This window comes from Canis aureus, chromosome 13 (genome assembly GCF_053574225.1).
Source record: "Canis aureus isolate CA01 chromosome 13, VMU_Caureus_v.1.0, whole genome shotgun sequence".
NCBI classification, from domain to species: domain Eukaryota; kingdom Metazoa; phylum Chordata; class Mammalia; order Carnivora; family Canidae; genus Canis; species Canis aureus.
Window position 1 is genome coordinate 38,602,629 of NC_135623.1, and position 27,476 is coordinate 38,630,104.

Genomic DNA, 27,476 nt, shown 5'->3' on the forward strand with positions numbered 1-27,476 from the left:
CAGTATATATGATTCAATGTGTGAATGTACTTTTGTTATGCAAGAAGAGTGTATTTAAAATATATAAACAATATTGTTGGCTATGAGAATCTTTGAATTCTAAGATACTAGGGGAAAACCTTGAAAGAGAGGAACAGGGACCCCTGGGTGGCTCAGCAGTTGAGCATCTGCCTTTGGCTCAGGTCGTGATCCCAGAGTCCTGGGATCAGGTCCCATGTCAGGCTCCCTACATGGAGTCTGATCCTCCCTCTGCCTGTGTCTCTGCCTCTCTCTGTGTCTCTCATGAATAAATAAGTAAAATCTTAAAAAAAAAAAAAAAAAAAAAAAAAAGAGAGAGAGGAACAAATCAATTGTAGATAAGAAAGGGAAGAGTCTTTGAGTTGGTGGCTTGGAGAGAAAGGGGCATGAGGTGCTGAAAAGTGGAAAAATCATCCTAGAGAGGACTAGTTAGTTTTGTTTTTTTTTTTTTCTGTCTGTTTTGGCAGGAGGGCATGGCAAAGTGAAAAAGATGATGGAATCAGGATAGGGCTCTATGAAAGATTAAAAGCAAGTTTTAGCCAATTAAATCCTGTATGGCAAATTTAATAGGTAGGATAAGAAAACATGACAGGATTATTGAAGGTTTCTATTGATGAAGATAAGGACAATCTCTAGCTCGGTTCATTTTATAAATAAATACAGCATCCTCCCACTATAATACAATTCGTGATTAAAATAATTGCAAGTGACACAGGATATCACCAAAACATAAAAATAACATGTGACTGATAATGTATCTGTGGGGGAAAGTCTCTATCCTACTAGTCTTCATACTGAGTAGCATGTGGTGTGGGTGAAGCACTTGCAAATAATGTGGCACAGAGACAGTAATAGGCTCAGTTAAAGTCACTTGACTGATGGAGTAGTGGTGTCAAATTTCCATGCAAGTGCTGCTGAAAGAGAAAATCTCTATAAGACCTAGAGTTTGAGCAACATCTGGATTTAGGTGTGCCTGAATGAATCACACTGTTCTATGGACGGTCATGGGAAGTACCAAATGGTGTGATTTTATTCATCTGCCAACTGCTAAAAATTATATCTATCCTTTTATTTTATAGAAAGAACACTTGTTTAATTTACATTTAAACTCTGTGAACTCCTAAGAGTTCAGAGTAGCAAGAGAACTTCAAGACTGATCAATTCAACACAAGGACATTTTACAAGCACTTAGCTAAGAATTCAAAGAAAAGCCCATGCAAGTATAATTCTGTCCTTAGTCAAAGAAATTCAGAAAATTGGGCTTAAAAAAAAGAATGCCGATATATGCAAGATACAACTTATGTGATGATTCATTGTCAGATATTAGAAGAAATTACAAGCTGGCATAAACAAATCTCTGTACTCTGGGTCGTTAATGGATTAGGAAAAGACATCAGACTTGTTGTAAAAAGACATGGATCCAGTCTGAGGGTTTTTTTTTTTCCTAATCTGTATTATTTTGGGCAAGTCACTAAACCTTCCAGAATAAACTTCCATCTATTAATCTACATAGTTATGCTAATAATTCTTCTTTTTCCTAACTTGAATGGCCTGAGAAGCTCATTTTCCTCTTGATTGGGCTGTGAACCCCTGTTTTCTTCCCAGCCCATTCATCATCACTAAGCATCCAATGCTTCCTTTTTAGTCATAAGTGCAATGTCTGTCTCATGGTAGGTATTCACTGGACATTGTGAAATGGAATTGAATGATGCACACAAGAAGGAATAAGTAAGACACTTACAAGATTTATTAAACACTTAACAAAAAGAAAAGAAAAGAAAATTCAAGAAGGCATAAGTAGGAGGAGAAAGGTGGGTGGGAGAGGACATAAAAAGACATAAACCGGCTAGTTTCCCAGAGTTGGCTGTAAATTGCTTAGGAAGCCACATAGATTCTGAAACTGTGGATAGACACTACACCCTACATCACAGTATGTACCTGACCTTGCATTGTACTCTGTCCATACTCTCTACAGTGAGTAATCCATAACAGTGCAGCCTCAGAGAACTTTCAGCCATGGTGGAAAGTTCTACGGGCACCCTGTCCAAGAGAGGCAGCCCCTAGACACACGTAGCTGTCGAGTACTTGAAATGTGGCTAGCATAATTAAGGAACTAGATTTTTTTTTTTAATGTTAAGATGCAGTTACAGTCACATGGGGCTAATGGCTACCCTACAGAATTGTGACTTACATAGTGAATGAATGACCATATTCCTGTGTGGAGCAGAGGAGCGCTTCTAGGACAGCACTGTGGCTCAAAATAGTACATGCCTGGCAAAAGGAATCATCACTATGGGGACTCCAATTTCCCAAACTACCCGAGATGTTGTTTCCTTCAACTTGTGGATTAATACTGCTCTTTAACGGGTCATCGTATTCCATCCGCAGAAACAGAATTGAGTCTGCACCGTGGATCGCACTCCTGTGCCTTTCTGGAACTCAGTTTTCTCATCTGTAAAATGAAGCGTTGGACTTCATTTGATCAGGTCTAAAATCCTTTTCAGCTGCAGGGATTGGAAGCAAATGTATATGCACCGCTGGGAAGGATTTGCATGTTTGATTTTAAGTCTCATCTGTGAATTCCTGTCTTATCATCAGAATCTCTCCAGCACGTTTCTCTTTCCCTCTGTGCCTCTCCCTCTTCTTGTCTGTCCATAGTTCAAAAGATTTCTCCTGTTTGAATGGTTTATCCTTTTTGATTTATGCTGTTAGAAAGGTCTGTTTAGATAAGAGTTCAGACATACTTGGGTGCTGCTTACGCGCTCTAATTCAGAAAGACAACTTCAAATGGATCAAGGTTATCTAAAAGAAAGAACCAGAACTTCAGTCAAGATCAGAAGGAAAGAAGAACATTATAAAATAAACTTGGGATAAATAATTCTAGAGTTTAAACCAAACCATGACAGGAAGCATATTTTCCTTTCACAGAATCAGGCTAATTCTTCTGTGAAGGTTTCTTTGGGCATAAAGGAACTGCAGTTGCAGACATGCAGATTTTTGACGTGGCTCCTTAGAGTTTGTCAAAGAAAAACAATTCTGAAAATTCACTCTGGTCCCTCTGGCTCCCCTGGTTCTCTGCACCCTGAGACAGAAAAAGATTACACAAGTGCCACCTTTTGGTCAAAACAGCGATAGCAACAAAGAGGCCACCCTTAAAGAGCATTAATTCTAGTTCATTCTCAAAAGAAAAAAATGAAGTGGTTGATCATTTTAATCTTATGATAATGCTTAGAAGTTGTATCCCACAGAAGTATGTAAATCGTTCAACTTAAAAATATAAGTAAAGGCTGAATTAAAACCTGGATTTGGTGTTCCTCGTTTTTTAAATAGTATATTTAAATAAAGTAAGTAAAGTATAGCTGACTCTGCTTTAAAACAATATGAAATAACCACAAAAGAATAAATATCTACCTGAAATACAAATTGTTTTCTTTTAGCCTTGATGATGCATGGAGACCTACTGCCAATAGTCATTATTTGCTCCCGGTTATCCTGCCCTAGTGAACTCAGTCCTTAACTTTACGTGGTGCTCTTTCTTTTAGTATTCAGAATGGAAAACTGGAGAGGCAAATCCCTTTATTTTGCTAGAGAAGAAAATTCCTACTTGTTTTACCCCAAACCAAGGAGGGAAATGGTGCCAGGAATCTGCTAAGTTTCTCGGACTTGTCAAGTCAAGGGCTTAAGAGGTCCAACAAAACACAGTAGAGGATGTAAGCATAATTATCACTGAATATGTGTGAATGCCCTTCACGTGTCCCAGGCATTATGGACATGCCTTCCACTGTCATAAGGATTCCTGAGCAAAAGATGCTGCAACTGAAGAGTAGACAAGGCTGACCTTTAAAATGCTTCAGGGATGGAGGTAGAAGGATGTCGGAATTTATCTGAAGCCACATTGAGACATCCACAAATCCGACTTAGAGATAGTTCTCACTAGACTGACACACTAAAGTCGTCAGTATAAAACAACCCTCTTTATTTAATGTCTAATTCTCTCTCCGAAGAACCTTTCCAAGGTAATCCATTAGAGGCATAGAGGCATCCCTGAGAAATGGCTGATTGCTTCCATGGGTCTCTGAGTTCGTTTTCCCCAATTTATTTTGTTTGAACACCCACCTACACATACAAGAATTAAAATTTTGTTTATGTTTAACTTAAGTTGCATTCTAATTCAGATTCTGCATCTTTCCCCCCAAATAAAGGCTATGATCTTAAAGTGTGAAATGAAAGCTGCCTCACTCATGATAAGCCATGATATTCTGAAGAACAATCCTTACTGAGTATACATGCACTATCCTGACTTTCTGTATCTCAATCCCATCCCCACCCACCCCATAAATTTTAACAAAATTATTTGCCCTCAAGTTAAATATGTGAGAGATAGTTCGCTGAAGCAGCATTTTGTGTCTTATGCTCTGCCAACATGGGGACGTCAGATTTGGAGTTAAAATTGCTCAGCACGCCCAGCTGTGGTTGTCACTTGGCTCTCCTTTCCCCCCAAAACTCAAAATAGCTTATAATGCCACGTACCATATGTGGAGTAATAATTAGGCTTACCAGGGTGCTTTCTGCTGGACAATCTCTTTGGCATAGAGCAGGCCATAAAATCCAGCTTTTTACGCAAACTTATCCAGCTTTTTTACAAATGCTTTAAAGATCATGACTGTAATATCGCTCGACAACTTGGCATGCTCGGAGCTGACTAATGGGCACTTTGGGGTGTCGAGTTTTATACCTTTTTTTTTCTTTCGGGACATATGCCAGAATTTGGGAATTAAATCAATAGCACACATGCACAGTCCTTGAACCCTGAAAACAAAGTGAGGGCATCTAGTTTAATAGTATCCCGCAGGACAGATTTTGCAAAAATAATTTGGAACTTCAAATGAAAAGTAAATGCGAAGAACTTCCAAGGAAGTTTAGCATTTTGAATGAGCTTTTGGGAGCCCAGAGACAATATCATATTATTTTCCTAATTAGAATTCCTATATCCGGTCTTCCTTTATGGATGCATAAACCTCTTTAATTTGGCCACACACGCTCTGTTTGGGATTGCCCTCTTGCGTTTAATTTGCACCTTGAACAGTCACAAACCAGAAACACATGTCCTAAATCATGTGTCTTCAGGTTCTGTCACATTGTTGGTATAAAGCAGAGGCATTGTGAGAAATGCCTGTGAAAAATAAAAGATTGAAGTATTTATAGAGAAAGATCAGGATGGCTTAAACTTGGTTTTATTTTTTTATTTATTTTTTTAACTTGGTTTTAGAGGTCAACTAAAGGGAATGGGCTCAAAGGTCTCCCTTTAGACACACACAAAGCAACAAGGCATATTTATTTATATAAACAAGTCTCAGGCAGGCTCCTTCAGAACTGCAAGACTGATAAAAGGAGAAAAAAATCAGAAAAAGCTACTTGTGATTATTGGACAAGTTTATTTCTCTAAACTGTAAGAGCCTTATCAAAGCCTTATTCCTTCTGATACTGTGTTTATTTTTTAAAATATTTTATGTATTTATTTGAAAGAGAGAGAGTGTGCATGCAAAAGAGAGAGACAGAGACAGAGATAGAGATAGAGAAAGCACAAATAGGGAAAGGGGCAGAGGGAGGAGGAGAAGAAGTAGATCCCCCGCTGAGCAGGGAGCCCAGAGGGCTTGACCCTGGGACCCTCTGAGATCATGACCTGAGCCAAGGCAGATGCTTAACTGACTGAGCCACCCCGCACCCCTTTTCTGATATGTGTGTAATTAAAATTCATAATGGATATAGAAAAAAAAAACCCAGAAGCATAAATTTCACATTGCACTTATATTCCAGAAGGTTCCTGGTCATATCACAGTTTACAAACTGGTCTGTTGTGTAGTTATTTTATATACTTTAGCCTACATATGTTTCCTCATCAGAGAAAGCAAATATCTAAATAGCATGTTTAAAGTTTCTTTTTGAAACTCCTTCTTCTCTTTTCAAAATATAAAAAGTATTAGATATATGTACATACATACATATGTATTGCATATATGTCCATACACATATGTAAGCATTAGATATATGTGCATACACATCATACTTCGTGTGTCTGTATGTGTGTGTGTAATTTGGGGTCTTCATACCTCACCACATTGTGTGTGAGAAGGGTGGGATTTAGACACAGTGTGGTGCCATTGTGCCAAAGGGCTATATATAGCCCTTTTTGATCTCAGTAGAAAATATTATAAAATTAATGCAAATAATTAAAAGTCACTTTATTCTCAACAGAGGAATTATTAAAATACAGAAAAGTTCTTTGTCTACTTATACTTTCACAAAAAGCAAAAAAACCAATATTTTGTTACTTAAAATGATAAAGTAAGAGATCGTGTATATTAAATCAGAGTGTAGGGTCTGAATTTTATTTCCACTATCTGTTAATATCTAAGATCTTGTGCTCCTGGGAAGTCATGAAGCTCCTGAAGTCTGACTCTGTGGGTTGTGGTGACAATTAGTGTGGTTACAAAGACATATCTTTTAGATGTCTTATAATTTCCTGTGTTTTTTCCACAGGGGACACTTAGTAAATATTTATTTTGCCTATTTTGAAAGCCTAAATACTTTTCACTGAAACCACCCAGTTGCACAAGGTGAATGAGCACTAATAGTACCGTAATGTTGAAATGGAAATGAAGATATGGCCTTTGGAATGACTTTCTTGTTTTTTTGTAAACAAGCTCCTTCCAAAGCTTTGCAAAAAGGCCCTTCCTCCAAGAGGCCCTTACAGATAAACTCCACTCTGATAAACTGCAATCTTTTTTGTGTCAATTAACCACAATTACCCCAGGATGCCTTTAATCAGTTTAAAATCCTCAAAAGAACAACTCACTTCTAAAGTTCAGCCCAACCATATCTTATGATAGCGGGGCATGAACCATAAATGTTTCCTTTCATTCATTCATTCATTCATTCATTCATCCATTTATGTATTTGTCATTAAATCATTCATTTATTCAACAAATGCTCACTAAGGCTTGAGCATGTAAGAGTGTTGGATTTCTCTGGAAAAATGAGAGAACAGAGGATGCAGGTGTGCATATTTGTCTTACTGAGTATCTCAGATCTTGAACAGTTTCCTGTGTTTACTTCACACTCCTCACTATGAACTGGGCAATCAGAGATGAAGAGGATGATCCCCTTCATAGCTGCAGGTATTTCACTGCCCATGAGGGTCTGTGAGCTCATTTCAGCTTGATGAGCACATGAGGCCATTATTCTCAACTCAGAAGGGCCCAGAAACATGTCCAGGCTGATAAGAAGTAAAGATGTCCTCAATGTTTATGCCTCAGATGAAGATATTGCATGTAATCTTGTGTTGTAATTTTTAAATTTTATTCCTTAAAGAGGGTTCCAAATATTTATGATTTCAAGCCACACAAACCTGGTTTGTTTCTACTATACCTGTACTGTTCCTTTTTTAGTTTTGTTTCATTATATTAAGATATCCAAACCAGTGGTTCACAACAGTACTGTACATGATAGTTATATGGAAAAATATTTTACAATGTGATTCCCAAGTTCCTACCCTACAGAACATCTGTTTCAGTAGGGGTTGCAATTTTAAGAATATGGATATACGTACATATATAATACATATTGCATTTATACATCATGCATGTGATATATATGAATATATAATATATGAATATATATGATCAGATATACAGAGTATATATGCCGTATATAATAGAATTTGTTAGCTTTCTATTTGGAAATGATGAAAACTGAAAGGGATGAGGGAAGGGTAGAAGGCTCAGTTTGGTTAAGCACTGTTTTTCCAAGTAGCCCTTGACCAGGCATTTGGAGGTATTGATTGCACTCAGTTCAACCCTGCCGTAGAACAGCTAATCATTCACGACTGCTTGGTAATGCCCTTGCCACTATACTTCAGCTCCAATTTCACAGCGGCCACAATAAAAATGTTGAAATCATACACATTGGCCCTAAAACAAATGTAAGTGGTTCCTACATCTCCACTTTGTAGACTCTGATCTACAGCACTTTTAGTCCTTTTGCTAATACACCATATTTCTCTTTATCTCCTGCCTCAATTTTAACCTCTCTTCCTCCCACACGACCCCTAGGTCCTTACCAGCCGCCTGGTTCTACCTCATTCCCACAGTTTCTAGCCACCTACTTTTCCACTCCTCCAGTCCATCTGCCATAAACAGTAATGGAAATCTTTAGAGATACCATCTGCTGCCTATTATTGTCTCTGATCGGTCAAGTTTATAAGCATTACCTTTACTTCATGTACCCTGGGACCTGGAAGTGACTGGATCAAATAATAAAATATCATCACTATCATCGTGGCCTAGAGAACTACAACATTCAAAAAGTATTTTCACTAATAAGGAAATAGCTATCAAAGAGTACAATAAGCTCCTTTTTTTTCTTGTCCTTTCCCACTATTCAACCAAATCTAGTCCCAAATCAAAGATTCTGGAAAATACTGCCCCCCTTACATTTTTAGCCAGTTGAGAACTGAAACATAGTTGAGACTTAAATTATTCAGAGATCTCGAAAATAGTGGAATAGGAATGTAGACTGATGAGTAATAGAAAATATATAGTATTTTAAAGGATTAGTCAGAAAAGATTAAAGGTAATCATTACTCAATGAGAAATTAATTGAAGGAGTGAAAATAAATCAATTTCCCACCAATTCTTTTACTAAATGACAACAATTTCTTTAGTCTTTACCATGTAGTACTACTATTTCTATAGTAAATTACAAATTTAAAGTATACTTGATATAAATATTTAAGCCCCAATACTAAATCACATTTATTACCTAAAATATATATTACAACCATTAAATAATTGTGTGAAGTACTAAACTGATTAAATGATTTAAATGATATGTGTTTTGCATACATACAATTGTCTTCTTTGTTCTAAAAGATTTACATACATACAATATTTTTAAATAATATAAGACCTCATCATGCATATTATTTTACAAAATAAATCTTAACAAGATGATGTGAATCGTTCTGAAACCAAAATATGTGTTACGTATTGCTTTCTACAATACAGCAATATCTAGAAGTACTTAAACTTGATAGAATAACCCACCACCACCACCTGCTGTTTGAAACAGAAAATTCAATTGAGTGAGTTCAGTTTACAGGAATAGAAACTCAAAGCTTGATCTAGTTGTAAATTGTCTTGGGGATAAAGTACTATCATCATCATTATCTCTCAGATTTTAAGGTTTTTAAATAATGTATATTTTGAGCATGTTCTTGGATTTTGAAGTACACTGATATCACAAAGAAGGAAAGAATTAGATGGAGCAGAACAAGAAAAACCAAGTCAGATAAACACTTTGAACTTGAGTGCTCTGTTGTACTCTAAAGATGACAGAATTTGAATTTTTCTGCCAAGGAATCAAATAAGCTTTTCTTTATACATGTTCATTCTTCCGTATATTTGCTCCTGGCAACAGGTATGTTGTCAATGTAATGCAGGGGGAAAATTCGACTTTTTCTTAAGTCAAACTTGGATTTGAAATCTATAGCCCTTCTACCTGTTAACTTTGAGTTCAGTCCAGTTATGCAACCTCTCTAAATCCTCTGCTGTAGATGTAAAAAATTGGGATATCAACATGAAACTAGGGTTTTATGAGACTTTGAGATAGTGAAATGTGAGGCACCAGGGACACATATTAGGCACCAGATTAGTGGCATCTCTGATTATATTATTTTATCCACAATTGACATATATAAGAAAAATGTAAAAACCTAGGCTTCTATATTTTTGAAAGAAAGTTTATTAGCATTTCTGTTTCTGTAATGTGTTGCTGTGCCCTTAGGTTAAATGGACTTAACTGATTTCATTTGTAATCTTTTGAGTTCTCTATATGCCCTTGGCAACAGAGTAGAACAATAGGACTAAAATCCCAAATTTGGGAAGTTCAAGTCAAGCCAGACCATGGACAGATGTGAGGGTTATCGTGAGAACAGAAGTTGTGTCTTTCGAATAAACGTCAAGTGTAGAACTTGAGTCAGACAGTCAACCTGATAGAAACATCAGATTTAGTATAGGTGGGCGTTACAATCTCAGCCTACAATCCAGTTGGAGATTATCTTTTGACAAGAAGAGTAGGAGAGGAGTACAGACAGTCCAAACACATGTTCATGAATATATTTGGATTCATCGGATGATGCAAGATCACTTTGGAAAGCAAGAATCTTTCTCTCATGGATGAGTTTCCAATAGATTTTAAAGAATGGACTTTTATCCTGTTTTCTGCTATAATCCTGTAGAAAGTAGTAATTTTTTAACACCTCATTATTATCCTTAGAAAGTAATATTGTGAGTAGGACCAACACTAGGAGCCTTCTGTACAAATTCAATTAGATGAGAAGAATGAAATAGGTCTATATCATGGAGGTCTTTAGTATTACATAGAATTATGTAATGCATGGATGAAAAAATAAATATAGGGATGGATGGATGGATGGACAGACAGAGAGGATTCAGAAAAGGAGTTTTCAGGGGAAAAAGGAAAGCTGTTCCTCACAGTGGAATTCTGACTAATAAAGATAAAAGGAATGATAGAAATAGAAAATCACTGTTTGGACACCACCCTAGTAATAACGGTGTCAGGTAAGAATTATCAATAGATTTGTAAATAAAAGTATACTGAAAAGCAGGATAATTATATAATCTCAAAGCAGCTTTCAACACAGTATTAAGCTTGCAACACAGTGCAAAGGGGAAATGGCTTTACTTTGGAGAAAATTGGTGGATAACACCTTTACCACGTGGACAAAGCTGAAATCACTCTCCCATTAATATAGCGCATCATGATATACTGAGAAAGACACATTGCTCCTGTGATATTCCTGCCTAAAGTGCATAACTTGAACCTACTAATAAGGAAGCATCAGACAGGGATCCCTGGGTGGTGCAGTGGTTTGGCGCCTGCCTTTGGCCCAGGGCGCAATCCTGGAGACCCAGGATCTAATCCCACATTGGGCTCCCAGTGTATGGAGCCTGCTTCTCCCTCTGCCTATGTCTCTGCCTCTCTCTCTCTCTCTCTGTGACTATCATAAGTAAATAAAAAATTAAAAAAAAATTTTAAAAAAGGAAGCATCAGACAGACAAACCCAAACTGAGAAACATTTAACAAGATAACTGGCCTGTAACCTTTAAAAAAAAAATCTAAGTCATTAAAAGACAAAAACTGAGGATCTGTTATAGTTAGTAAGGTAAGGGACATGACAACTATCTGCAACGTGTGATCCTGGATTAGGTAAGAAAGTTCGAGGCACAAATGAATGAATTTGAATATACGGCTTCTAGATTCTATACTAGTGCTATTAATGTTAGTTTATTTTATTCATTGTAATGTGGTTAAGTAACAGAAGATGTATACTGATGTACTTAGATGTAAAGGGTATTATGTCTGCAAATTACTCTCAAATATTTTAGAAATAGAGTATGTAACTACAAGTATATTTATATTTATGTTTACATTTATATCCATAGCCATACTCATGGAGAGAGGGGGAAAAAGAACGAGAGAGAGAGAGAATGGTAAAGCAAATAAAGATGTATTAAAAGCTGGGGATTCTGGGTTAGGATATAGCAGAACTCTTTGAACTAATTTTGCACATTTTGGACACCTGAAATTATTTCAAAATTAAAAATTGAAAATGATAAAAGAAAGAGAAGGAGGGCAAATAGGAAAAGAAGGAAGCATGAGAGGAGACGGAGGCATGAGAGGAGACACAGGATGAGAAGGGCTTATCCTCTCAGGAGGTCTTAGAGCAAAATCCTCTCATTTCCAAGTATTCTATAACTTCAGTAATAGAAGCATCAATTTATTGAATGAGGATAATTTGGTTGGGAAAGAGGAAAAAACAACCAGAGCTGGAGTTTATGATGAGCTGCACATCTAATCCAAAGCATTTCCTGCACTAGAAACTCTATGAGGACAAGAAACAGGTTGGTTTTTGCTCACGATTGTTCATCCAGTTCTGATATGGTGCCCGGTACCTAGGATGTGCTCAATAAATGCACATGAAGAGAATAATGTACAATTCCTACCTTGTGACTTATTTAACTCTTGTTTTCTCCTTTTGAAATTGTCTTAACACCTTCGTAAATCCTGTCCACTAAACATGCAGGGATTGTAAGTATATAATTATTCAACTTGAGCAACCTTTGCAAGACAGGAAAACTAAATTATGTGAGACCAAGAAAAATGAAATCTGACATTACTCCGTAACGAAACACGGGCATATCTTTGCTGGCCTGTGCTAAAAGGAAGGTTTGTGGTTCACTCGCATTCTTTTCCTCCTGGTGAGCAATTGTAAATCTCCTAGAACATTAATATTAATAGCCTTAAACAGCTGTGGGAGAGTTGTGGTAAAAACAAGATGGCTAGTGGAATGGAGTGTCATATTTCAAACTAAAATCCAAGGTCTCAGCAGCATCTAACTTCTTGGAATGTGAGTTGTGAAATTTGAAATTACTAGAGTAATTGGAAGTGCTAGAGGACACTAGAGGAGTTGTCATTAAATTGGACATATAAACAAGCCTGAGGGGCCACATGTGGCAAGAAATGTCTCAAATCTGCCATTCAGACTTAATCTCTATTTTTGGTGACATCTGCTTTTTCATTTATGTTAGATGGTAACTAAACAGGCCAAGTCTGAGCATTGCCTGTGAGCCTTCACCCTACAGCAAATCCTTCAATAGAGCTTTCAGGATGACGTCAAAGGAATATCACATCTCCACACTCTACTCATAGCTGAGATGTGCCATGGTGAGTCCCTCACCCAATGCCAACCAATTCATACACCCAGGGACACCTATGTAGTGGCCTGGAGCACAAGACTGAGGTATAGGGATAACAGCTATAGTGGGGTTTTATATTTTGTGGTTTTATTTAGCAGAAGTGCTGAGACATAACTAACATAAAGTAATTGTTCATGCTATGTTGATGTTTTAACATATATACACCCACTATGTCTTCATCACAATGGAGATATTGAACAAACCTCTCATTCCCAAGTTTTCTCCTGCCCCTTTGTAACTCCTCTCTCATGCTCCCTTCCTCCCATATAAAGCAACCATTTATCTGCTTTGTACCACTATATGTTAATTTTCATTTGCTAGAACAGATAGAACCATATTGGATCCTATTTTATATAGCTTCTTTTATTTAGCATAGTTATTCTACTGACATTTAGATCCTGCATGTTGCAGCATAAATTCCTTTTCACTATAGGCTGGTACTTTATTTTATAATACATAGCAGTTTGTTTATTCATTTATCTGCTGATGAACATTTGGGTTATTTGTAGTTATTAAAAATAGGGCTGGGATGCCAGGGTGGCTCAACAATTGAGCATCTACCTTCGGCTCAGGGAGTGTGATCCTGGGGTCTGGGATCAAGTCCCACATCAGGCTCCCTGCAGGGAGCTTGCTTCTCCCTTTGCCTATGTCTCTGCCCTCTCTCTGTGTGTCTCTCATGAATAAATAAATAAAATCTTTAAAAATAAATAAATAAATAATAAAAATAGGGCTGATATTAACAATGTAAAAGTTGTTCTAAAGACATAAGCTTTCATTTCTCTTGAGTAAATAGCTAAGAGCAGAAGAGCTGAGTTTATGTTTAACTATTTAAGAAACTGTCAAACTATTTTCCAAAGGGGTTGTGTCATTTTGCATTCCTAATAGGAATGTATGACAGTTCTAACTCCCTCAAGAACTTTGCCAACACTTCATGGAGTAAGTCTTTTTTTTTTTTTAAGCCGTTCTAATAGGGGTATGTTGTTAGCTCATTGTGGTATCTCATTAATTTGTATTTTCAGGATAACTAGAGATAGGGAGCATCTTTTGACATGTTGTCATCAGTAGATATTTTAGTGATTTATGAAAATATTTTGCCCATTTTCTTTACTACTATTGTAAGAGTTTTTTATGGTAGTCTCATCATTATCTACAGGAAATATGTTCCAAGACCTCTGTGGATGCCTGAAACTGTGGATACTACCAAATCTACATATACTATGTTTCTCCTATACAGAAGTATCTATGATACATTTGCAAATTGGACACAGTAAAAGATTAAGAACAATAATTACTAATACGATCAGATAATTGAAGCAATATACTATAATACAAGTTATGTGAATGTGGTCTCTTTCTCTCTCTCAAAGTATCTTATTGTACTGTACTAAGCCTTCCTGTGATGATGGGAGAGGATAAAACCCCTAGGTGATGGGATGAAGTGAGGGGAACGATGTAGGCACGGGGACTTGGGGTTAGGCTACTACTGACTTCTGACAATAGGTCACAAGAGGGGATCATCCCTTTCTGGACCACAGTTGACCATGGTTAACTAAAACTGTAGAAGTAAAACTGAGGATAAGGGAGGACTGCTATGCATATTCTAAATGTGTATCCTTTATCATATATCTTGAAGCATACATATCATATGCATATGTGTGCTTTGCAAATGTTTGCTCCCTGTGACTCACCTTTTCATTCCCTCACAGCGTCTTATAAAGAGGAGATTTTTTAAAGATTATTTATTTATTTATTTATTTATTTATTTATTTATTTATTTATTTATGAGAGAGAGAAAGAGGGAGAGAGAGAGAAAGTAGAGTGGCGGGAGGGACAGAGGGAGAGAGAGAAATGCAAGCTGACTCATTACTGAACAGAACCCTACTGCTCAGTCTCACAACCCTGAGATCATGACCTGAGCCAAAATCAAGAGTCAGACACTAAACTGACTCAGCCACCCAGACACCCCAAATTTAATTTTTAATTTTAATGAAAATTTTCTATTTTTAATTTTTTTGAATTTTTAAATTAAATTTTAATTTAAAAAAATTAGTGAAAGACAGCAGATTAATCTGTTCTTTTATGGACTATATTTTTCTTTTGTTTTTTTGTTTTGTGTTGTTATAGTGTTGGGAGAGGTATGAATTAACAGGGCTTATGAAAGATGCTGGAAAGTGAGGAAAGGTTAATTCATCCAAAATTTTATGAAAACTTTCTTCCACAAATTATGCTTTAGAACTTAAACAATTTCCCTTGATGTGAATACACAGCAAGAGCTCAATAAAGCTTCTAGAATTTACACCCTAGATTAGTCACTGTCTTCATTAAGACTTCTAGCCTTCATTTTCTGTGGCTAACTCCAGGGAAGCCATAGCTATTGAGGAGTTCCCAACGTATAGCAACTGGTGTCACCTACAACTAAATGTATCGGGAAGATCAGAAAAACAATTCAAGGTTACTCTGTCAAAACTTGCATCAAACAGAAGGGCCCTTGAGCAACATAGTATTTGGAGTAGCCCACTAAACATGAAGTACAGTAGGCCCCCAAACAACAATATGTTATGAAATGAAGTGGAATTGTAATGAGAATATCAAGACACATCACAATCACCTCGTGAGATGCACTATTAAAATAGAAAAGTTTATCAAAATCCTGTACATCAATATTTTTTTGTTTTGGATTGTACAATAAGAATAAACTATACAATTAGCAGTAAGCCATTGTTTATTTGGAGAAAGAAATCTTCAAAAAAATGTGTGGGGACTTTTTAAAGCCTGGATCAAATATCCTTCAAAACCATCTTACTCTGTTTATTCTACAACATACTTAGCAGGTATCATTATAACATTCGTAATACACTAAATTCACTAGATAATATATAATAACAGTTAAAATTATTTCTCTATTCAATATGAATAAATTGAGCCCCATCTCAGAGTTCCAAGAACTGTTGAAGGCATTGAAGATCTAGCAGAGAACAAAATGTATATTAAGTGATGATCAATGCTAGGAAGAAAAATTAAGTTAAGAAGGAAATTAGAGGTTGATAGGGATGTGCTTTTCAAATAAGAGGGTAGAAAATTTTTCTTTAATAAGATAACATCTGAACAGACATCTAAAGAAAGTGACAAAAAAAATAAAGTGACAGAGTGAGCCATAATTTTTTTAAAAGATTTTATTTATTCGAGGGAGAGAGAGAGCACAAGCAAGGGGGAGAGGGAGAAGCAGGCACCCTGCTGAGCAGGCAGCCCAAGGTGGGACTCAATCCTCGATCCCTGGAATCATGAGCTGAGCTGAAGGCAGATGCTTAAGTGGCTGAGCCCCCCAGGTGCCCTATGAGCCATGTTAATATCTGGGGAAAGAATGTCCGGGTATGGAGAAGAGCAAATGCCTAAAATCCAAAGCAGTGGCATGTTTGGGCATGTTCAAGAAGCAGTAATGAGCTAGAGCATGCCAAGAATTAGACTTATATAATGAAGATCCCTTGGTTTCTTACCTTCTATCAAATGTACCTCACTTCTCCTTAAACTCAATAACCTCTTTATAATATAAATTCTTTTTAAAATTCTGATTTTTTTCAAGTACCCATCATCAGTGGCTTTTCACATATACTTCATGAATTTCAACCTGTCTCTAATCTTTGGGCAATCACAGGTGCAGCTCTGAACTGTTCAGAATCAATCCACAAAATTTCAAGGGGGCTTATATTTCAATTTCTCATCATCCACTCAAGAATATAAGAAGGATAAAAGGAAAGACATGAATTTGAACATAAGAAATACAGATAAAAAGCTGTATGTTTGTAAAGTTTTCCTGGGAGCCAGATTAGAATTGTTAACAATACTTGTCATTACGAGAACACTTGAAACAAAAATTGTATATAATCATTTCTGTTAATTTACTGTAAAACCTAAGTGGTAAAAAACACTGCTAGGAATTTCTGCCTATGAAGTTGTCCTCTGCAATACACTGTTAGCTTTTTTCTATTTATAAGAGTGCTTGCAATATTTTGTTCTTGGTGTTTTTCAGAGAAAAGAGGAAATAAAATACAAAAATTATTTAGATTAACTAAGCAAGGGAGAATTTTATTTATGTAAAGCAATCAGCATCCACAAAGGTACTGCAACAATTTATAAATACTATTTTGGTAAGAGGTTTTTACCAAAATGCTGAACTCAATTTCCTTTGCTTTGTCTTTGTGACACATCAAACAGTTCACTGGTTGTGTGTGTAGGCCTCAACCTAAGGCAATTTTACATCTCCCGTTGTAAAAGTATGCTTGCAATTTAATTCAGATCAATTCCATAATTAGTAGATGGACCTTTCTCATTTTCTACTACAAGGCACTTGATAGTTAGGGGTAGGAAGGCAAATCTCCAGTCAGAGATAAAGCCAATGAAATAAAGAATCAGATAGGATTCATTATATGGCTGGGTTTCCTTTATGGAAAACATCTTGTTCTAAGGAGCCTTCCATTTAAGACACTCGTAATAACAAATAGCTGATTCAAAGTCCCTTTTGGCAGCAAACTCATATAAGACACTGGATTCCTGACCCAGAGGGTAAAGGAGTTATATCCTCTCTAGAAATGGACAAAGTCTCTACAGAATATTTACAAATTCACTATATGAAGAAGGTTTGGACAAAATTAATAGAGGGAGGTAGATAGTGCACACAAAATCTTAGGAGACTCCAGTCTACTGGTTTTTAAAATATTCATAGAATATTTATAGAACCTAATGGCTCTAAATACTCACATTAGTGATACCACCAATACGTGGCCTTCATGTCAACTGGACACTTAACCGTCCTACATTGGAAAAGGTGAATGTTAGCTTCGCTTGCAAGGTATAGTTTAGGATCCTGAATCATGTGGGTTAAGCCACAAAATTAAAAATAGAGACATTTCAATGATATTTAAATAAATGTAATCCAGTTAGAGCTCAGCTCTCTGAACATAAGAAATAAATCATACCTGGAATTGTGTTGTCTTCTCATCCACCAAGTTGCAAGGATATATATTTCTTTATGAAAAATAGTTATTTTGGAGTTTGCATGCCCAAGCATTTTTTATCTGCTTTTTTATTGCAGATAATTCAGGTCTTCAGGGGAATTCACGGATCAAAAAAAAATAATACATTCTTTCCATTTTATAGAATATTTCTATCACTAAATATAACTCAATGCCAATTTCTGCAGTATCCATCTATATTACAAAAAGCCCAATAAATACTGGAGTTGGAAACATTTGTAGATTCTTGAAAGATTTCTGATGTTTAGTTGGCAAAAGCTGCAAAAGCTGAATTTTCCTCAAAAATATATTTCACAGAATTAGAGTGAACTTTAAGTGTGCCTTGCAGGGATGAGTACAGACAGACAATATTTTTCTTTTTTCATTTTTTTTCCTGTTTTAACAGTGACTTAAACACAGATTATTTGTTTATGCTGCAATCAAAGTTGTAATCTTAATATTGAGGGACAGCACTGCAGCAAGTTTTCTATTATGCTTTTGTTGTTGGGATGGTGGTATTCTCTTGTCTGCAGTTTCTACAGTTTGTTTGTTTGTTTGTTTGTTTGTTTGTTTGTTTGTTTGTTTGTTTGTTTTAAGGAGGCTTCACACCCTGTGCAGAGCCAGACACAGGGCTTCAACTCATAACTCTGAGAACAAGACCTGACTTGAGATCAAGAGTTGGTGCCCCTCAGGGCCCCCCAATTTTTTTCCTATTGTTTCATTAGGTTTATATTAAATATATGTGTCACCTCTCCTTTTCATCTGTGTGGTTATTTGTTGGGGGTGAGGGTTAAATTCCATTTCTGGGCATTTCTCAAAAGTGCACCAACCTCCCACATCTTATTAGGTTCTTATAAAATTTTCAGATTGTCGCAGCACTGAGTTATAGACGGCCTTGAGGGCTAAATTTTGTTTAAAACCTGAACCGTGTTTTATTATTAACTGGTAAACATGTTTTAAAAAATCCTCGATTCAGTAATAAAGCATTTAATCATCAATGGCCTAGAAGATTTTGGGAAATAAGAATACACTGAGGAGAGGTAAGTCATGATGGATCCTAACTGGTTTTTGGAGGACTGTTTTCACCTCCCTCCCCTCAAGTCCCACGGAATCCTGATGAACACTATGCATTTCCCAGAAGTGGAAACATCCCCACCATGACATATAAACTGCAAGATAATCCTGGTAAACCGTGTAATGATTCTGACTTGCAGAGTTCCATCAGAGAATCTGCGCATTAAAAGGGCTTCTCTTTTGCACTGTCTTACAGAACACACACACATTTTCCAGGCATAGAAAAAATTTCAGTTTTCTACAAAGGAAATGCTTGCAGCTATAAATCATGCTCAGTGCTGACCAAAGACCAGCAGAGAAATCAGTATAAAAATGTGGAACAGAAATGTTAAAAAGGAAAAAGAAAAAAAATGTCACTCTGAAAATTTCTTATTACTGTGAATATATTCCTACCTACATGGTTTACTCAGGAAAACAAAAAAGAAACATCTGAGAAAGATCTAATATTAACTAAAAGATCTAAAGCAAATTGAAACTTCTAGATATAAAACTATTTAAAAATTAAGCAAAAAGCATACTCCACTTTCTAATTAATGACAATTCATGAATATATTTGAGATATATTTATAAGATATAAATATCAATGGAAATTTTTTGGAAAAACAACGTCTGAAAAATACGGCATATTAAATATTTTACCTTCCATCTTGATTCCTTGGAGTTTGGATCATAGTATGCAGAGACCTGAAGTTGGCTGGGCAAGAAGCAGTAGAGAGCTCAGGCAGGCCTTAGGTCCACTACGTTTCTTAGATCAAAATTATTCCCCACATTACTGTTTCTGAAATTGTCAACTTTGCAGATTGGACCAAAAGGAAAGATGCAAATTTGTTAACAACCTACTCTGTGCACCTCAAATAAAATTTACATATAGTGCTCATGCCAGCCTCTAAGCTAGGACTCACCATGTCTGTCCTAAGAGTTGAATGAATGAACAAATGAGAACTCTATCATAACCTGCTTTATCCCAGAGTCAGACCTGGGTTTGTGTCTTTTTGTCTCTGCCATGTGTCATGTTCACTGGACAGTTGCCAGCATTCTTTGTCTTCCCCACTGATTACACTCAGTATCTAACCTCTGTCACCTCTCAGAGGCTGAAGGCAAAGCCTGACTCCTCTTTTTTCCTGAAGGCCTTTGGGGACATGGTGGTCAGATGAAGTTGGCCAGCTGATAAGCTTTGAGAAGGCCCAAAAGCACAGAAAGAACTGGTTTGTAAATGCAGGCATTGGGGTGGCACAGAAGAATCTTTCCTTTCATGGAAAGAAGACTGTCCAGTGAGTACTAGTGTGCACAGCCTCCTCTTCTCCATCCCTCCAAGAAAAAGTATATAAAAAGCAGGAATCCTATGGTTCTAAGGTTCTAGTAGATTCCTGACCCTAGTAGGGCTGCTGAATCTGGTCTTGTAGCACAGGGTACCCTTCTGTGAGGGCAAATAGAGGGACCCTGGATCAGGCCCACTTGCTAGTATCCTTGACCTTGCACTTCTCTGACGTGAGTTTTTGTCTTGTTTTATTTGGGTTCACTAGGAACCCTAATCTATTCCAACTCATCATTCTCTCCAGTACTCAGATACAAATCGGCTTTAATGGTATAGTTTAGTTCAGGTGAGATGCAAATTGTTAATATTTATTATAGGGCACTTTATAATTATCAAGGTTCTATCATATATCTAACTTTATTTTGCACAGTACTCTCATCGAAAAATAAGATACTATTTCCCAGTTTTCAAGACATGGAAACTGAGGGCCAGAGTTGTCTCATCTTCTTTTTCACAACGCGTCACTGATACATTGAGGGTTAGATCTATGTCTCATCGCTGCTAGACTATCTTAAACACAATATTTTATAAGTGACCTAGGAGAGCGCTGAATAGATCTTTTTTTCAAGTGGCAATTTCCCCAATATTGGGAGCTTTGGAATTCCCATGATGTGTCAGCACATTTCAAAATAAATAGAAATGGGGATAAGATCTGACTAGCAGAAAAAAAAAAATCACAGAAACTTGAATAGATATCTTTTGAATTTTAAAAATGCAAGTAACCAGGACACAGTCTTGGAATATGTTCTAAATAGGGAGTTTGAAGACAAAATTTATCTAATTAGGAAAGTGTGAAGAAAATATCCAAAAAACAAACCATATGCTATGTAATAGTCTGGAGGTAAATAAAGAAAAGCTTCCTTGGTGTTGGGAAATGAGAAAATTGTAATCACATAATAATTGGCACCAAAAAATTCCCCACTTTAGCTCATAAATGGATTTTTAGCTTACATTGGCTCAGGAAAGAGGTAGGTCTGAGAACATGGACAAGGATCTGGCACATAGTCAAAGTTTAATCAATGCTTATTCAATTCATGAATGAATGGATGGACAGAATTATTGCCATGGACATGGCTGAGAAAAGATACTGGGAAATGCTTTTTTCAAACATAGATCAGGCTGTGGACTGTGGGCCGCCGGGGTTGGTGAAGGATCTCAAGATGGTCGGGCAAAAACTTGCTCTAAAAACCATTTACTGGGTAGCTTTTGGGGAGATCATATCCCGAAATCAGAAGGCCATTGCCAACTCCTTGAAACCTAGGAATGAGACGCTTACCTCCAGGTTGGCTACTCTTCCTGAGAAACCACCTGCTATCGACTGGGCTTACAACAAGGCCAATGTGGCAAAGGCTGGCTTAGTAGACGACTTTGAGAAAAAGTTTAATGCCCTGAAGGTTCCTGTGCCAGAGGATAAACACACTGTCCAGGTGGATGCTGAGAAAAAAGATGTGAAAAGCTGTGCTAAGTTTTTGTCTCTCTCAAAGGCCAGGACTGAAGAATATGAAAAAGAGCTGGAGAAGATGAAGAACATAATTCCATTTGATCAGATGACCATTGAGGACCTGAATGATGTCTTCCCAGAAACAAAATTAGACAACAAGAAGTATCCCTATTGGCCTCACAAGCCAAACGAAAATTTATAAACTTAAAAAAAAAAAAAGAAAAAAAAGAAAATTTATAAACTTGAGTTGGGGAGAAAGCTCTGGCCCTCATATTATAAACGTTGGACATTAAAAATAATGATATGAAAAAAAACATAGATCATATTCTGTGCTATCCTACAATTTATTGCTCAATTTTTTTTATTTCTCCTTTTCTCCAGCTCATGGATTCATAGGTGTCGTCTAGCCCTGCATAGACTGAAGGAGGTCCAGTTGGAGTAGAGGATTAGGCATATGATTATGGTAAAAGAACAGGGTTGGGAGAGGCCATTTGCAGGGATGTACAATATTCAACCTGCAGTAATAAAGTTGCCATGATTCCTTGTGTGCTAGGAGCTTCATCTCTACTCACCATCTAACTTTCACAATTCTGATAGGTAGGTATTCCTACTTTCTATTTATTTATCAAAAAAGAAAGACAGAAAAGGCAGCAGAGCTGAAATTGTAACCTATGTCTGCCTGAATTCAGTGCCCTCTGCTATCTATCTTTACTAACCTACTCTCACACCATAGAAATAACCCAACTTCTGCATTTTGCATATGACTAATGAGGAGGGGGGGTCATTCAACTGATGCCTGAAGATTACAAAATAGCTATGGATCTAGATACTCTAAATCCTTTTTTGGTCCGCTTCACATTTATACCAAAACGAGCCATTGATTTACTAGTTGAAGACTGGTTTAAAAAGCGCACCATATCTACAGAGTTAGCATTCTTGTTTGTTGCATAAACAAAAACAAATGAGTTGCCCCTACAGGGCTTTTGCCTCCAATTCCACGTCATCAGGATGAACTGCTGCTGCTCTCATAAAAATCTTGGTGGCACTCTGTCTTAGAGAACTTGGCTAGAGGCTCTTGCCTCTTAGTGTCCCTCATCTAGGTAGCTGGCTACTTCGGGGCCTGGGCCATCAGTTTCATAAAGGTTGCAATCTGTATATGTATCTTACAGTTTCTTTTTCATATTAAGTGGCATAAAATATAGGCAACAATTTGTAATTCTCAAATTAATCAAAAGCACAAAACCAAACTGAATCAAATTTAATGTTTTTGTTCCCTGTTTCTCAAGCTATAGTATTACAGTACAAGGCAGCTAGGATTATGTTTGAAATACTCTATTCAGCATCAAAATCCATCCAGAATGTAAAATTTCAATAGTTTTTTTAAAAGATTTCTTCAAACTGTGATTCTAGCTTGTGTTAGTTTTCACATATTTCCTGGTATAAATTTGATCTCAGGAGAGAGATCAATTTGACTGATTTAGAGGAAAAAAATCCATTCCTGATTAGTTTTGTAAATAATTTTGACAAAGCTGCTGTCAAAGTAATCTTAAGACAAACAAAAAGTGATTTTGGAATACTGACTTAGAGTCTTGCAATTTAAGAGGAAAAGGAAAAATAGAAACTGGCATACGCTTAAAAACACTAATTATCAAAGGGTTGCTGAATATTCCTCCAAAAAGCAATAGAACATTCTTTCCTTTGAAATAATAAAATAATGGCATTAACAGCCCATAATCACAGTGAAAACCTGGAACAACAAGAGGGTGGGAAGAAATTCCAAGATGAATGCCAAAATGCCAAGGTGAAATGCAAAGAATGATAATGGCTCCTCGCTTCTCAAAGATGAGTTTTCCAGCTCTTCTGGAAATAGGTGTAAGAGGGAGTCATGGTGGTGGAATGCAGTACTTTGCCGCCCCTAATGCTTTTTGAGAACAATTGCAAAATCTTATCTGGTATTATTCTTGAACATTTGCTCTCAAATCTCATGGCTTTCCAGATCAGAGTATGGATATTGCTGTTGGTTGCTAAAATGAAGGTGTTTTCTGGTCCTAGAAAACTGCCCTGAAATCTTAGACCTTTGGACCTCAAGTAGGTGGCACTCATGGAAAGTCTAATATAGACCAGTCCTTGTCAGAAGGAAGAAGCAGGAGTCCTTGGCTGACTTTGCAAAGATTGTTAAATCATTGCTTTTACATCTGCCTTCTTGTATGCTGTAAAATTTTAACTTGTATCTTAAAAGTGTACCTACTAAATCTGAATACTCCTGGTCCCACCCTAAGCCAAATAGGCTTAACCTCCTTTCTCATCTGTGATGACTCTGTTAATAAGGAGAACTGTCCAGAGGATGGGTTGAAGAAGATTTTGAGAACAAGTGGAGGCCTAGTGTGGAACAGCACTGTGTCTGTTGACTGATGACAGGGGCAAGGGGGAGAGGGAAGGAGTGACCTTGGTGGAGGGTGGGAGAGAGCAAAAGCACTTACCATGATCATTTTCCAGCTCTGTTTTTTTTTAAATTAATTTCATGAGAGACAGAGAAAGAGAGAGAGAGAGAGAGAGAGGCAGAGACAGAGGCAGAGGGAGAAGCAGGCTCCATGCAGGGAACCCGACGCAGAACTCGATCCCTGGACCCTGGGATCACACCCTGAACCAAAGGCAGACGCTCAACTGCTGAGCCACCCAGGCATTCCTCCAGCTCTCTTTTAAATCATTATTAGTGAATAAGTAACAGAATGCTAAGAATGAGAAGTTATTAAGTTTAATTTTATCTATTACATTCCCAAAGAAATATATCTTTATATTTATGGTGCACATGAAAGCAGAAAATATTCATCTAATAGACAATGTTTTAATATTTGCATATCCTGTGGAAATACATTTTATTTTGGCAGAAGTGGAGCTAAACACCCATTAGGAGAGCATATGTTAGAGACATTTGTCATAGGGCATCAGGAGCACTTTTTGTATTAAAATTAAATGAACGATGAGCCAGACTTTAGGTCTAGTCCAGTCATATGAACTTTTGTTTGTCTGTTTTAAAAGAGAGAGAGAGAAGGGGAGAGAGAGTCTGACATTTAACCAACTGAGCCACCCAGGTGCCCCTGAGCATGTTAATTTGGACAAGTCACTTCCCTTTTCCCTCAACTGTCCCCCAAGAGTTAGCTACATGCTCTGGTCTGCCCCAAGCTACCACAGGCAGTACTTTGATGAAAAGTTGTGCCACAGCACATTCAGGGTCACCAGGACTCCAGGCTGCAGTACCTGTTCGTTGGCCATTCAGTGCCTGACTGCTAAGCAGTTGCCACCTATTTTTTGTTGCAATAATGATTAACAGCCAGCCACAAATTTTTGTATTCGCTAGTTGTTGTAATGAAAATGATTTTTAAATGTAGTAGGTGTTATAAGGCAGAGGTATATGGGATGAGTTGTGGAGGGTTGGGGGCAGCTGCTATCAGCACTTGTCTTCAGCCTTGCTTCCGAGGGGGGACGGGGGAGCTGGGCTCATTACTTGTACTCCCAGTCCATCAGGGGTTGGAGAATTCAGTCACCATGCTTCACTTAAAATTCAGGGCTTTTGTTATTAAGGGGAATAAAGGAAGAAGAAACATGGGCAGCCTCTTCCACAGTAGGCTTCCAGTCAACCAGCGAAACTATGATTGCAAATTTACAATCTTTGAGGATACCTTGTCTCCTAGACACTGGCTCTGTGCTGTGCCCAACCTGTCTGTCAGTTAGTGTTCTTTACTGCGAGGCATTTTGAAAGAATTAGCGTTGGTGACAAAGGCCTAACTCTCCGTGACGTTTCTGTTACCAGTTTGTATATACAAAGTGCCACCCTTTGTTGGGGGAAGGCTGTTTGATTGGATTTCCTCTCCATGTTTTTTAGCTTGTGATTAAAAAAAAAAAAAAAAAAAGTGGTGTGCTGTGCTTTCAGTTCTTTATTGTTTCATGTGATGGGACTCTTGGTCAATTTTAGATTAGAAGCCAGGAGCGAAAAGACCTCTTCTTGTTTCCTTCCTTCTTTGTTTCCAGAAATGTTTTCTCTAGTTTAGGAACACAGGAACGTATGTATCCCAGTGAAAGAAAGTACTCAAATTGAGGCCAGACTCTAAGTAATCTATACAACTCAGTAGAAGGAATATACACTTTTAACAATGACTGTTTTAGCACAGATCCAAAATCTGGATGAGGGGATCTTAGGACATCACCCTGACTGAGAGCTTGTCTCTGCTTTTTCTCTAGCTTCTGCATAGGCTGGAGAAGTCTTGCCAATGAAATAGTGGGATACAAGTGCAGTAGCAATGGTTGCAACTGAGGTAATGTAATTTCCTGTAAATTATTTAGGATCACCAAGAGAGCCAGATCACAACCACACAACCATGAGGGACGTGCATGGTAGAGACAAGGGCTCGGATTTGTCAGACAAATCAGAAATCTATCTTTTCCCTACTCTGAAACAGCGGAAGTGAATTTCAAGAATCAAGGCAAAGACTAAGTGATCTAGAAGAGTTTGACTGCACTTCTCGTTATGATCTGAAATAGTATCTGTTTTATTTGTTGGCATGTCCCTCCCCTCGACCATAAGCGTGCTCCTTGCCTTTCCATTATGGTAAATACAGGAGCAAATTTCACTAATTTCTCTGCACGTCCCTTTCAGTGGCTGTAAAGGGGAAATGATAACCCTTAGTACGTAGTGTTGTCTTAAGGATTTAGCAAGTTACCTATTAGAGTGCTGGGCACCGTCCCTGGCAGTTAGCTGTCAATAAATAATAGTAGGCATTGCATTATCCCAACACCTAGCACAGAGCCTGGCATATAGAAAGTGCTCGGTAGGTGTGTATTAAATACAGGAATCTGATGGTGAACTACAGAAGACTGACTCCTCTTCCCTACCTGTCACTCCATGTGCTCTTAGTAGATGTTTAGTACATCGACTCACTCTGTACACACTTACTGGGAATTTGACAATGAGGAAACCTGGTATCTGCAGTAATGATGTTAAGAGTCTGATGAGGATCCATAGTCTTTAATTTTGCATTTTTACAGTCGGTAAGGCTGGCCCGGCAGGGATATCAGGCTCTGGTTGTAGTCATTTAAATGAGTTCCCTTCTACATCTGTGTTTTTAGCTCTGGCCTCAAGTGGACTGTTCCTCTTGCTTGGCCTTATCGAGGGCTGGCATCCTGAGACACTGTCTCCATAAGGGAAATTCGAGGAAGTCACACTGGGAAAGGGACGCGACGAAGTCCCAGCTATCATAGAATGTGTCTGTCTTGAAAATTGACTGTGGGGAATTGCCTTGCACACGCACAGCCTTGCTCAGGGCCTGGGGTTCCCGCCCGGGGCACTGAGTTAAGCTGCATCGCCATCTAGTGGTCGGATGACGTGCTGCCCACATGCAGCTTTGTAATGAGCCAGGTGAGTAGGTTTCCAGAAGGTACTGTCGACGAGGGTAGAGTCACCTTGTCCCCTGCCCTTATTTATACATACGAAAAATGAATTCAGAAAAAAAATAAGAAAGAGATGACCCAAACTTTATGTCACAAAGAGTTAATTGCAGAACTACCGTCCCATGCAGTTGCGATTTCCCCCAGTAGCGTTTGCTATCGGGTATGTGACTATGGCTGCATATTTGAGGGTTTTTTTCATGTTGTTACATAACCTCCTGTGAACCTGAGTGATCTTACTTTTAAAATGGGGATGAGGACACCTGAGTGGCTCAGTGGTTGGGCGTCTGCTTTTGGTTCAGGGCGTGACCCCGGGGTCCTAGGATCGAGTCTGGCAT

The 27,476-nt window shown here is 37.6% G+C and overlaps 1 pseudogene; it reads left to right on the forward strand.

The window, feature by feature from the left end:
• The first annotated feature begins 21,415 nt into the window (after nt 1-21,415).
• LOC144282297 (ATP synthase peripheral stalk subunit d, mitochondrial pseudogene) lies at nt 21,416-21,898 on the forward strand (annotated as a pseudogene).
• The last annotated feature ends 5,578 nt before the right edge of the window (nt 21,899-27,476 follow it).